The sequence below is a fragment of the Bos taurus genome, unplaced genomic scaffold, assembly GCF_002263795.3.
Source record: "Bos taurus isolate L1 Dominette 01449 registration number 42190680 breed Hereford unplaced genomic scaffold, ARS-UCD2.0 Leftover_ScbfJmS_2049, whole genome shotgun sequence".
Lineage (NCBI taxonomy): Eukaryota > Metazoa > Chordata > Mammalia > Artiodactyla > Bovidae > Bos > Bos taurus.
The window spans coordinates 1-13,577 of NW_020191141.1; the positions used below are offsets into that span (position 1 = coordinate 1).

At 55.5% G+C, this 13,577-nt stretch overlaps 3 pseudogenes; all 3 read left to right on the forward strand.

Moving 5' to 3' along the window:
- The first annotated feature begins 3,046 nt into the window (after positions 1-3,046).
- On the forward strand, positions 3,047-3,166 carry LOC112445581 (uncharacterized; annotated as a pseudogene).
- A 3,413-nt stretch (positions 3,167-6,579) lies between these two features.
- On the forward strand, positions 6,580-6,699 carry LOC112445590 (uncharacterized; annotated as a pseudogene).
- Positions 6,700-10,113: 3,414 nt separating this feature from the next.
- Positions 10,114-10,233, forward strand: LOC112445591 (uncharacterized; annotated as a pseudogene).
- Positions 10,234-13,577: the final 3,344 nt, after the last annotated feature.

Sequence of the window (13,577 nt, forward strand, 5' to 3'; positions counted from 1 at the left end):
GTGTAATCTATGCCTGGGAGTCGGACTGCTGAACCATACGCTACTGTCCACTTCTTAGTTCCTTCGGGAACCTCCAGTATCTTCCATACCGCTCTCACCCACGCCCATCGTCCTACTCACCGTGGAGGGAGAGTTCCCTTTTGCCTCCACATCTTCTCCCAGGCATTGGTTATTGACAGACATCGCAGAATGAGGCCCAATCGGGACATCACGTGAAGTCGTTAGATCCCTCCTTGGAGTTTGGAGGTTTGAGCCTCTCCAATCATTAAGTGACTGTGGAGCAAGATGACCTTTGGAAATGCAGATGCAATGCTGTCACCTCCCCTGCTCCAACGGCTTCGTATTTTCCCAGCATATTGAAGATACGACCACTCCCTTCAGGCTTGCTCCTCACGTTCTTCTCTGATGTCTTTTGCCTGGAATGCCCTCTGCACTCTTTGGCTTCCATCCCATAGGGCATTTTTCGTTTCTTGAATGTCCTAAGTTTCCCTGGTCACCTAGCCTTCCAAGATGCTATTTTCCCTGCCTGAAATTCTTCCTGCATCTCACCCTGGTTTTACCTAGGTTCAACCTATGGACCTCAACGAAATGGTGCCTCTGGAAAGCCTTCCCTGACACCCAGGTTTTGTGGTGAGGGAAGAGGCCCCTCTATAGGTTCTCAAAGGATCTGCCTGTGATGTATCATTAGAGTCGTCTCAGTGAAAGCAGGAACTCTGTGTCTTCTTCTCTCCGCCTTCTATTCCCTGAAACTTATTACATGCCTCCTAGCTCATCGTAGGTGCTCAGTATTTACTTAGTGTGTGAAAGACAGAAAAGCTCTTGGACGCCTCAAGGGGTCACTTGGCTCGGCACTTTTGATCTCTTTGTCTATTTGGCGAGTCAATTCTTTCCTTTCCTGGGTTGATGTGTACACTATATTCGAGGCACAATCTAAGGCATGAAGACATATCCATACATAGAGGTTCTTGCTTTCAAGGAACTCGTACAGCAGATTTCTACAAGTTAGGGCTTTTCAAATGCTCTAGAAGCATGGGAACGTTCAGTATGCTCCATTTTCATTTCAAAGAAAGATCGTTTGACTTCCATAGCAAAGGTGGAGACCTTCCAACGTTGAGTCCAAGACTTATACCTTGACCATTTCAGGCAAGTCTTGTGGTTCCTTCTGGAGGTGTGTGGCTCTTGCAGAAATGTGAAGATCTTCCATCGTCCTCAGACTTTGGTGTCATTTGCAATCATCCAGAAAGCTTCCAGGTCTAGGTTCCAGACCACCACCACACACAGTCAGTAGCCAACGGAGTGCATTCCAGGAATACGTGTTGTTCACCCGCATTACCGTTGATATTGTTGCTGCACACTCAATGCAGTGGGCAGGGCCTGGATTGTCCACTGGGTCTCATGTGGAATGGAAAGAAGGGCTCCCCCCCCACACACACACACACCCACCCCCACTGTTGACAGCCTTGTGACGAGAAACGGTCCCCGAAACAACAATCAGACAAACCAGAGAAGCCCAGATGATAGTCCTTGAGATGAAGGAACTAAGCAGCTGGTTGCGATGGCACCAAGGGGAAAGGTTGCTCTTTTTGTCTGCCCCTCTACTCCTTTCTTCCTGGACGCCTTAGGGTTTTGTCATGGAGATTTGAAAGAAAGTGCACAAAAGTCATATGTGTTGAATCAAGATTTTCCATTTAACCATCTCTCAAAAAGGAAGAGAGCTTCACCTGCACATGTTTCTTTCAAAACCGTCAATTGCTTTTCAATTCTGGCGTTTCTCTCTTGCCTTGTTCAGTTAGCCTTAACAGTAAAAATCAACGAAAACTACATAAAGATTCAAAGATACCAACAAAGGACAGCTTCTGTTTTTGAAATCATCTTTCCATTTAGTAGAACACGAGCTCTATTCTTTGTATTTTGCCTAGGGAATTAGCAATGTCCTGGTTCAGATGGCAAGGCATCCGTGCGCAGGAGACTGGGGTTTGATCCCTGGGTCGGGAAGATCCCGCCGGAGAAGGAAATGGCAACCCACTCCCAGTATCCTCGCCTGGGAAATGCCACGGAGAGAGGAGCCTGAGGGGCCGCAGTCCATGGGTTGTATTAAAGTTGGGCTCAACCCAGCAACTACGAACACAAGTATTTCCAAAGACCACACTCAAGTGTGTGTGTGTGTGCGTGTGTGTGTGTGTGTGTATCTCCTCTTGCCGTCTTGGAGTCTGTCTCGGAATCTTCATGTATTTCTGCCTCTGTATCTCCTGACAGCCAGCCGCCGGCCCGTTCGTCTTGCCCCCGCCTCTCCCAGGCGCTCTGGCTCTGGCTCAGGAGCTTGCGCAGGCCAGCTGTCTCCCTTGGCGTGGGTGCGTGCGAGTGTCTGTGTGTCTGTCTGTGTGCCTGCCTGTGGCTCGTCTGCTCTCTCAGGAAGGTCGAGGGCTTGGCGTGGGGTCAAAGGGGGGGCCTCGGTAGTGCGAAGGGGAGGGGCTGAGGCGCTCCGGTCGACCGCGCCTCCCTGGCTTCTGCTGGGTTTGGGCACCGGACAGGTGCCGGGCAAGTTGGGCGCTCAAGTTTCGCTGCGCCTAGGCCCGCAGGAGGTTCAGAGGCCCCTGGGCCGCGGGGGTTGGGAGGCGGCGGGCGCCGAAGACCGACACCTCCGGGGCCGCGCGGGCCTGAGCAGCGAATGGGATCCGGGGGAGGCCCCGCTCAGCCAGCGCGGCCGGGTCTGGAGTTGCCGCGGGTGGGAGGGCGCCGAGACCTCCGCACCCCTCAGCCCAGCCCCCAGGCCCCGCGCGCACGCACGCACGCACGCCCTCCCGGTCAATGGGGGCTCCTGGAAGACCCTCGGGCCCCCGGGCCCGGCCAGGCGCTTGCTGGTCTGGTATTGGCGGTGTTCGGGGGGCGGGCCGGCGTCAGCAGGCCGGAGTCCGGTCGCCGGTCTTGCGGCTCAAGTACAGCACGCCCCCCGACGAGAGGTGCGGCCCGTTGGCCCGACCTGCAGGGCAGAGCGAAAGGGAGGCGAAGCCCAAGGCTCTTAGGGCGCCCCGCGCCAACCGCCTCCGGCTCCGGCCCTATCAGCCTGAAGGCGCCCGATCTCGTCTGATCTCGGAAGCTAAGCAGGGTCGGGCCTGGTTAGGATCTTGGATGGGAGACCACCTGGGAATCCCGGGTGCTCGAGGCTTTTTGCCTACCAGAAGAGGTCCTTTAGCCCCCGCCGCGCGTCCCGATTCTTGGATCCCCCCCGCAGCCCCAGCCCCTCCCGGGCCGCGGGGAGCGGCTGGCCGGGGCCCCGACTCCCGCTGCAGACCTGGGTTGCCTCCGCGCGGCCCGCGAGCCCCTCCGCATTCGCATTCGGCTTCCAGGACACCCGACGACCGGCAGTCCCGTCTCCATCTGGGGCTCCTTTGGCTTGCCTCAGGCAATCCCGGGGCTTGCACGGACTCCAGCCAGAGCCCCAGCCCCCGCCCCACCCCCTGCCTCGCAGGCCATCGCGCATGCGCATGTGCGCACGCACGCACAGATAGATGTGCCCAAACGGGGCATCTATCTTGTTCACTTATACCGTGGGTGTATCTATGCCTGGGAGTCGGACTGCTGAACCATACGCTACTTCCACTTTTAGTTCCTTCGGGAACCTCCATATTCTTTTCCATACCGGCTCTACCCATGCCCATTCCTACTCACCGTGGAGGAGAGTTCCCTTTGCTCCACATCTTCTCCAGCACTGGTTATTGACAGACATCGCAGTGAGGCCCAATCGGACTCATGTGAAGTGGTCCCTCCTTGGAGTTTGGAGTTGAGCCTCTCCAATCATTAGTGATGTGGAGCAAGATGACCTTTTGGAAATGCAGATGCAATGCTGTCACCTCCCTGCTCCAACGGCTCTCGTATTTTCCCAGCATATTGAAGATACGACCACTTCCCTTCAGGCTTGCTCCTCACGTTCTTCTCTGATGTCTTTTGCCTGGAATGCCCTCTGCACTCTTTGGCTTCCATCCCATAGGGCATTTTTCGTTTCTTGAATGTCCTAAGTTTCCCTGGTCACCTAGCCTTCCAAGATGCTATTTTCCCTGCCTGAAATTCTTCCTGCATCTCAACCCTGGTTTACCTAGGTTCAACCTATGGACCTCAACGAAATGGTGCCTCTGGAAAGCCTTCCCTGACACCCAGGTTTTGTGGTGAGGGAAGAGGCCCCTCTATAGGTTCTCAAAGGATCTGCCTGTGATGTATCATTAGAGTCGTCTCAGTGAAAGCAGGAACTCTGTGTCTTCTTCTCTCCGCCTTCTATTCCCTGAAACTTATTACATGCCTCCTAGCTCATCGTAGGTGCTCAGTATTTACTTAGTGTGTGAAAGACAGAAAAGCTCTTGGACGCCTCAAGGGGTCACTTGGCTCGGCACTTTTGATCTCTTTGTCTATTTGGCGAGTCAATTCTTTCCTTTCCTGGGTTGATGTGTACACTATATTCGAGGCACAATCTAAGGCATGAAGACATATCCATACATAGAGGTTCTTGCTTTCAAGGAACTCGTACAGCAGATTTCTACAAGTTAGGGCTTTTCAAATGCTCTAGAAGCATGTGAACGTTCAGTATGCTCCATTTTCATTTCAAAGAAAGATCGTTTGACTTCCATAGCAAAGGTGGAGACCTTCCAACGTTGAGTCCAAGACTTATACCTTGACCATTTCAGGCAAGTCTTGTGGTTCCTTCTGGAGGTGTGTGGCTCTTGCAGAAATGTGAAGATCTTCCATCGTCCTCAGACTTTGGTGTCATTTGCAATCATCCAGAAAGCTTCCAGGTCTAGGTTCCAGACCACCACCACACACAGTCAGTAGCCAACGGAGTGGATTCCAGGAATACGTGTTGTTCACCCGCATTACCGTTGATATTGTTGCTGCACACTCAATGCAGTGGGCAGGGCCTGGATTGTCCACTGGGTCTCATGTGGAATGGAAAGAAGGGCTCCCCCCCCACACACACACACCCCACCCCCACTGTTGACAGCCTTGTGACGAGAAACGGTCCCCGAAACAAGAATCAGACAAACCAGAGAAGCCCAGATGATAGTCCTTGAGATGAAGGAACTAAGCAGCTGGTTGCGATGGCACCAAGGGGAAAGGTTGCTCTTTTTGTCTGCCCCTCTACTCCTTTCTTCCTGGACGCCTTAGGGTTTTGTCATGGAGATTTGAAAGAAAGTGCACAAAAGTCATATGTGTTGAATCAAGATTTTCCATTTAACCATCTCTCAAAAAGGAAGAGAGCTTCACCTGCACATGTTTCTTTCAAAACCGTCAATTGCTTTTCAATTCTGGCGTTTCTCTCTTGCCTTGTTCAGTTAGCCTTAACAGTAAAAATCAACGAAAACTACATAAAGATTCAAAGATACCAACAAAGGACAGCTTCTGTTTTTGAAATCATCTTTCCATTTAGTAGAACACGAGCTCTATTCTTTGTATTTTGCCTAGGGAATTAGCAATGTCCTGGTTCAGATGGCAAGGCATCCGTGCGCAGGAGACTGGGGTTTGATCCCTGGGTCGGGAAGATCCCGCCGGAGAAGGAAATGGCAACCCACTCCAGTATCCTCGCCTGGGAAATGCCACGGAGAGAGGAGCCTGAGGGGCCGCAGTCCATGGGTTGTATTAAAGTTGGGCTCAACCCAGCAACTACGAACACAAGTATTTCCAAAGACCACACTCAAGTGTGTGTGTGTGTGCGTGTGTGTGTGTGTGTGTGTATCTCCTCTTGCCGTCTTGGAGTCTGTCTCGGAATCTTCATGTATTTCTGCCTCTGTATCTCCTGACAGCCAGCCGCCGGCCCGTTCGTCTTGCCCCCGCCTCTCCCAGGCGCTCTGGCTCTGGCTCAGGAGCTTGCGCAGGCCAGCTGTCTCCCTTGGCGTGGGTGCGTGCGAGTGTCTGTGTGTCTGTCTGTGTGCCTGCCTGTGGCTCGTCTGCTCTCTCAGGAAGGTCGAGGGCTTGGCGTGGGGTCAAAGGGGGGGCCTCGGTAGTGCGAAGGGGAGGGGCTGAGGCGCTCCGGTCGACCGCGCCTCCCTGGCTTCTGCTGGGTTTGGGCACCGGACAGGTGCCGGGCAAGTTGGGCGCTCAAGTTTCGCTGCGCCTAGGCCCGCAGGAGCTTCAGAGGCCCCTGGGCCGCGGGGGTTGGGAGGCGGCGGGCGCCGAAGACCGACACATCCGGGGCCGCGCGGGCCTGAGCAGCGAATGGGATCCGGGGGAGGCCCCGCTCAGCCAGCGCGGCCGGGTCTGGAGTTGCCGCGGGTGGGAGGGCGCCGAGACCTCCGCACCCCTCAGCCCAGCCCCCAGGCCCCGCGCGCACGCACGCACGCACGCCCTCCCGGTCAATGGGGGCTCCTGGAAGACCCTCGGGCCCCCGGGCCCGGCCAGGCGCTTGCTGGTCTGGTATTGGCGGTGTTCGGGGGGCGGGCCGGCGTCAGCAGGCCGGAGTCCGGTCGCCGGTCTTGCGGCTCAAGTACAGCACGCCCCCCGACGAGAGGTGCGGCCCGTTGGCCCGACCTGCAGGGCAGAGCGAAAGGGAGGCGAAGCCCAAGGCTCTTAGGGCGCCCCGCGCCAACCGCCTCCGGCTCCGGCCCTATCAGCCTGAAGGCGCCCGATCTCGTCTGATCTCGGAAGCTAAGCAGGGTCGGGCCTGGTTAGGATCTTGGATGGGAGACCACCTGGGAATCCCGGGTGCTCGAGGCTTTTTGCCTACCAGAAGAGGTCCTTTAGCCCCCGCCGCGCGTCCCGATTCTTGGATCCCCCCCGCAGCCCCAGCCCCTCCCGGGCCGCGGGGAGCGGCTGGCCGGGGCCCCGACTCCCGCTGCAGACCTGGGTTGCCTCCGCGCGGCCCGCGAGCCCCTCCGCATTCGCATTCGGCTTCCAGGACACCCGACGACCGGCAGTCCCGTCTCCATCTGGGGCTCCTTTGGCTTGCCTCAGGCAATCCCGGGGCTTGCACGGACTCCAGCCAGAGCCCCAGCCCCCGCCCCACCCCCTGCCTCGCAGGCCATCGCGCATGCGCATGTGCGCACGCACGCACAGATAGATGTGCCCAAACGGGGCATCTATCTTGTTCACTTATACCGTGGGTGTATCTATGCCTGGGAGTCGGACTGCTGAACCATACGCTACTTCCACTTTTAGTTCCTTCGGGAACCTCCATATTCTTTTCCATACCGGCTCTACCCATGCCCATTCCTACTCACCGTGGAGGAGAGTTCCCTTTGCTCCACATCTTCTCCAGCACTGGTTATTGACAGACATCGCAGTGAGGCCCAATCGGACTCATGTGAAGTGGTCCCTCCTTGGAGTTTGGAGTTGAGCCTCTCCAATCATTAGTGATGTGGAGCAAGATGACCTTTTGGAAATGCAGATGCAATGCTGTCACCTCCCTGCTCCAACGGCTCTCGTATTTTCCCAGCATATTGAAGATACGACCACTTCCCTTCAGGCTTGCTCCTCACGTTCTTCTCTGATGTCTTTTGCCTGGAATGCCCTCTGCACTCTTTGGCTTCCATCCCATAGGGCATTTTTCGTTTCTTGAATGTCCTAAGTTTCCCTGGTCACCTAGCCTTCCAAGATGCTATTTTCCCTGCCTGAAATTCTTCCTGCATCTCAACCCTGGTTTACCTAGGTTCAACCTATGGACCTCAACGAAATGGTGCCTCTGGAAAGCCTTCCCTGACACCCAGGTTTTGTGGTGAGGGAAGAGGCCCCTCTATAGGTTCTCAAAGGATCTGCCTGTGATGTATCATTAGAGTCGTCTCAGTGAAAGCAGGAACTCTGTGTCTTCTTCTCTCCGCCTTCTATTCCCTGAAACTTATTACATGCCTCCTAGCTCATCGTAGGTGCTCAGTATTTACTTAGTGTGTGAAAGACAGAAAAGCTCTTGGACGCCTCAAGGGGTCACTTGGCTCGGCACTTTTGATCTCTTTGTCTATTTGGCGAGTCAATTCTTTCCTTTCCTGGGTTGATGTGTACACTATATTCGAGGCACAATCTAAGGCATGAAGACATATCCATACATAGAGGTTCTTGCTTTCAAGGAACTCGTACAGCAGATTTCTACAAGTTAGGGCTTTTCAAATGCTCTAGAAGCATGTGAACGTTCAGTATGCTCCATTTTCATTTCAAAGAAAGATCGTTTGACTTCCATAGCAAAGGTGGAGACCTTCCAACGTTGAGTCCAAGACTTATACCTTGACCATTTCAGGCAAGTCTTGTGGTTCCTTCTGGAGGTGTGTGGCTCTTGCAGAAATGTGAAGATCTTCCATCGTCCTCAGACTTTGGTGTCATTTGCAATCATCCAGAAAGCTTCCAGGTCTAGGTTCCAGACCACCACCACACACAGTCAGTAGCCAACGGAGTGGATTCCAGGAATACGTGTTGTTCACCCGCATTACCGTTGATATTGTTGCTGCACACTCAATGCAGTGGGCAGGGCCTGGATTGTCCACTGGGTCTCATGTGGAATGGAAAGAAGGGCTCCCCCCCCACACACACACACACCCACCCCCACTGTTGACAGCCTTGTGACGAGAAACGGTCCCCGAAACAAGAATCAGACAAACCAGAGAAGCCCAGATGATAGTCCTTGAGATGAAGGAACTAAGCAGCTGGTTGCGATGGCACCAAGGGGAAAGGTTGCTCTTTTTGTCTGCCCCTCTACTCCTTTCTTCCTGGACGCCTTAGGGTTTTGTCATGGAGATTTGAAAGAAAGTGCACAAAAGTCATATGTGTTGAATCAAGATTTTCCATTTAACCATCTCTCAAAAAGGAAGAGAGCTTCACCTGCACATGTTTCTTTCAAAACCGTCAATTGCTTTTCAATTCTGGCGTTTCTCTCTTGCCTTGTTCAGTTAGCCTTAACAGTAAAAATCAACGAAAACTACATAAAGATTCAAAGATACCAACAAAGGACAGCTTCTGTTTTTGAAATCATCTTTCCATTTAGTAGAACACGAGCTCTATTCTTTGTATTTTGCCTAGGGAATTAGCAATGTCCTGGTTCAGATGGCAAGGCATCCGTGCGCAGGAGACTGGGGTTTGATCCCTGGGTCGGGAAGATCCCGCCGGAGAAGGAAATGGCAACCCACTCCAGTATCCTCGCCTGGGAAATGCCACGGAGAGAGGAGCCTGAGGGGCCGCAGTCCATGGGTTGTATTAAAGTTGGGCTCAACCCAGCAACTACGAACACAAGTATTTCCAAAGACCACACTCAAGTGTGTGTGTGTGTGCGTGTGTGTGTGTGTGTGTGTATCTCCTCTTGCCGTCTTGGAGTCTGTCTCGGAATCTTCATGTATTTCTGCCTCTGTATCTCCTGACAGCCAGCCGCCGGCCCGTTCGTCTTGCCCCCGCCTCTCCCAGGCGCTCTGGCTCTGGCTCAGGAGCTTGCGCAGGCCAGCTGTCTCCCTTGGCGTGGGTGCGTGCGAGTGTCTGTGTGTCTGTCTGTGTGCCTGCCTGTGGCTCGTCTGCTCTCTCAGGAAGGTCGAGGGCTTGGCGTGGGGTCAAAGGGGGGGCCTCGGTAGTGCGAAGGGGAGGGGCTGAGGCGCTCCGGTCGACCGCGCCTCCCTGGCTTCTGCTGGGTTTGGGCACCGGACAGGTGCCGGGCAAGTTGGGCGCTCAAGTTTCGCTGCGCCTAGGCCCGCAGGAGGTTCAGAGGCCCCTGGGCCGCGGGGGTTGGGAGGCGGCGGGCGCCGAAGACCGACACATCCGGGGCCGCGCGGGCCTGAGCAGCGAATGGGATCCGGGGGAGGCCCCGCTCAGCCAGCGCGGCCGGGTCTGGAGTTGCCGCGGGTGGGAGGGCGCCGAGACCTCCGCACCCCTCAGCCCAGCCCCCAGGCCCCGCGCGCACGCACGCACGCACGCCCTCCCGGTCAATGGGGGCTCCTGGAAGACCCTCGGGCCCCCGGGCCCGGCCAGGCGCTTGCTGGTCTGGTATTGGCGGTGTTCGGGGGGCGGGCCGGCGTCAGCAGGCCGGAGTCCGGTCGCCGGTCTTGCGGCTCAAGTACAGCACGCCCCCCGACGAGAGGTGCGGCCCGTTGGCCCGACCTGCAGGGCAGAGCGAAAGGGAGGCGAAGCCCAAGGCTCTTAGGGCGCCCCGCGCCAACCGCCTCCGGCTCCGGCCCTATCAGCCTGAAGGCGCCCGATCTCGTCTGATCTCGGAAGCTAAGCAGGGTCGGGCCTGGTTAGGATCTTGGATGGGAGACCACCTGGGAATCCCGGGTGCTCGAGGCTTTTTGCCTACCAGAAGAGGTCCTTTAGCCCCCGCCGCGCGTCCCGATTCTTGGATCCCCCCCGCAGCCCCAGCCCCTCCCGGGCCGCGGGGAGCGGCTGGCCGGGGCCCCGACTCCCGCTGCAGACCTGGGTTGCCTCCGCGCGGCCCGCGAGCCCCTCCGCATTCGCATTCGGCTTCCAGGACACCCGACGACCGGCAGTCCCGTCTCCATCTGGGGCTCCTTTGGCTTGCCTCAGGCAATCCCGGGGCTTGCACGGACTCCAGCCAGAGCCCCAGCCCCCGCCCCACCCCCTGCCTCGCAGGCCATCGCGCATGCGCATGTGCGCACGCACGCACAGATAGATGTGCCCAAACGGGGCATCTATCTTGTTCACTTATACCGTGGGTGTATCTATGCCTGGGAGTCGGACTGCTGAACCATACGCTACTTCCACTTTTAGTTCCTTCGGGAACCTCCATATTCTTTTCCATACCGGCTCTACCCATGCCCATTCCTACTCACCGTGGAGGAGAGTTCCCTTTGCTCCACATCTTCTCCAGCACTGGTTATTGACAGACATCGCAGTGAGGCCCAATCGGACTCATGTGAAGTGGTCCCTCCTTGGAGTTTGGAGTTGAGCCTCTCCAATCATTAGTGATGTGGAGCAAGATGACCTTTTGGAAATGCAGATGCAATGCTGTCACCTCCCTGCTCCAACGGCTCTCGTATTTTCCCAGCATATTGAAGATACGACCACTTCCCTTCAGGCTTGCTCCTCACGTTCTTCTCTGATGTCTTTTGCCTGGAATGCCCTCTGCACTCTTTGGCTTCCATCCCATAGGGCATTTTTCGTTTCTTGAATGTCCTAAGTTTCCCTGGTCACCTAGCCTTCCAAGATGCTATTTTCCCTGCCTGAAATTCTTCCTGCATCTCAACCCTGGTTTACCTAGGTTCAACCTATGGACCTCAACGAAATGGTGCCTCTGGAAAGCCTTCCCTGACACCCAGGTTTTGTGGTGAGGGAAGAGGCCCCTCTATAGGTTCTCAAAGGATCTGCCTGTGATGTATCATTAGAGTCGTCTCAGTGAAAGCAGGAACTCTGTGTCTTCTTCTCTCCGCCTTCTATTCCCTGAAACTTATTACATGCCTCCTAGCTCATCGTAGGTGCTCAGTATTTACTTAGTGTGTGAAAGACAGAAAAGCTCTTGGACGCCTCAAGGGGTCACTTGGCTCGGCACTTTTGATCTCTTTGTCTATTTGGCGAGTCAATTCTTTCCTTTCCTGGGTTGATGTGTACACTATATTCGAGGCACAATCTAAGGCATGAAGACATATCCATACATAGAGGTTCTTGCTTTCAAGGAACTCGTACAGCAGATTTCTACAAGTTAGGGCTTTTCAAATGCTCTAGAAGCATGTGAACGTTCAGTATGCTCCATTTTCATTTCAAAGAAAGATCGTTTGACTTCCATAGCAAAGGTGGAGACCTTCCAACGTTGAGTCCAAGACTTATACCTTGACCATTTCAGGCAAGTCTTGTGGTTCCTTCTGGAGGTGTGTGGCTCTTGCAGAAATGTGAAGATCTTCCATCGTCCTCAGACTTTGGTGTCATTTGCAATCATCCAGAAAGCTTCCAGGTCTAGGTTCCAGACCACCACCACACACAGTCAGTAGCCAACGGAGTGGATTCCAGGAATACGTGTTGTTCACCCGCATTACCGTTGATATTGTTGCTGCACACTCAATGCAGTGGGCAGGGCCTGGATTGTCCACTGGGTCTCATGTGGAATGGAAAGAAGGGCTCCCCCCCCACACACACACACACCCACCCCCACTGTTGACAGCCTTGTGACGAGAAACGGTCCCCGAAACAAGAATCAGACAAACCAGAGAAGCCCAGATGATAGTCCTTGAGATGAAGGAACTAAGCAGCTGGTTGCGATGGCACCAAGGGGAAAGGTTGCTCTTTTTGTCTGCCCCTCTACTCCTTTCTTCCTGGACGCCTTAGGGTTTTGTCATGGAGATTTGAAAGAAAGTGCACAAAAGTCATATGTGTTGAATCAAGATTTTCCATTTAACCATCTCTCAAAAAGGAAGAGAGCTTCACCTGCACATGTTTCTTTCAAAACCGTCAATTGCTTTTCAATTCTGGCGTTTCTCTCTTGCCTTGTTCAGTTAGCCTTAACAGTAAAAATCAACGAAAACTACATAAAGATTCAAAGATACCAACAAAGGACAGCTTCTGTTTTTGAAATCATCTTTCCATTTAGTAGAACACGAGCTCTATTCTTTGTATTTTGCCTAGGGAATTAGCAATGTCCTGGTTCAGATGGCAAGGCATCCGTGCGCAGGAGACTGGGGTTTGATCCCTGGGTCGGGAAGATCCCGCCGGAGAAGGAAATGGCAACCCACTCCCAGTATCCTCGCCTGGGAAATGCCACGGAGAGAGGAGCCTGAGGGGCCGCAGTCCATGGGTTGTATTAAAGTTGGGCTCAACCCAGCAACTACGAACACAAGTATTTCCAAAGACCACACTCAAGTGTGTGTGTGTGTGCGTGTGTGTGTGTGTGTGTATCTCCTCTTGCCGTCTTGGAGTCTGTCTCGGAATCTTCATGTATTTCTGCCTCTGTATCTCCTGACAGCCAGCCGCCGGCCCGTTCGTCTTGCCCCCGCCTCTCCCAGGCGCTCTGGCTCTGGCTCAGGAGCTTGCGCAGGCCAGCTGTCTCCCTTGGCGTGGGTGCGTGCGAGTGTCTGTGTGTCTGTCTGTGTGCCTGCCTGTGGCTCGTCTGCTCTCTCAGGAAGGTCGAGGGCTTGGCGTGGGGTCAAAGGGGGGGCCTCGGTAGTGCGAAGGGGAGGGGCTGAGGCGCTCCGGTCGACCGCGCCTCCCTGGCTTCTGCTGGGTTTGGGCACCGGACAGGTGCCGGGCAAGTTGGGCGCTCAAGTTTCGCTGCGCCTAGGCCCGCAGGAGGTTCAGAGGCCCCTGGGCCGCGGGGGTTGGGAGGCGGCGGGCGCCGAAGACCGACACATCCGGGGCCGCGCGGGCCTGAGCAGCGAATGGGATCCGGGGGAGGCCCCGCTCAGCCAGCGCGGCCGGGTCTGGAGTTGCCGCGGGTGGGAGGGCGCCGAGACCTCCGCACCCCTCAGCCCAGCCCCCAGGCCCCGCGCGCACGCACGCACGCACGCCCTCCCGGTCAATGGGGGCTCCTGGAAGACCCTCGGGCCCCCGGGCCCGGCCAGGCGCTTGCTGGTCTGGTATTGGCGGTGTTCGGGGGGCGGGCCGGCGTCAGCAGGCCGGAGTCCGGTCGCCGGTCTTGCGGCTCAAGTACAGCACGCCCCCCGACGAGAGGTGCGGCCCGTTGGCCC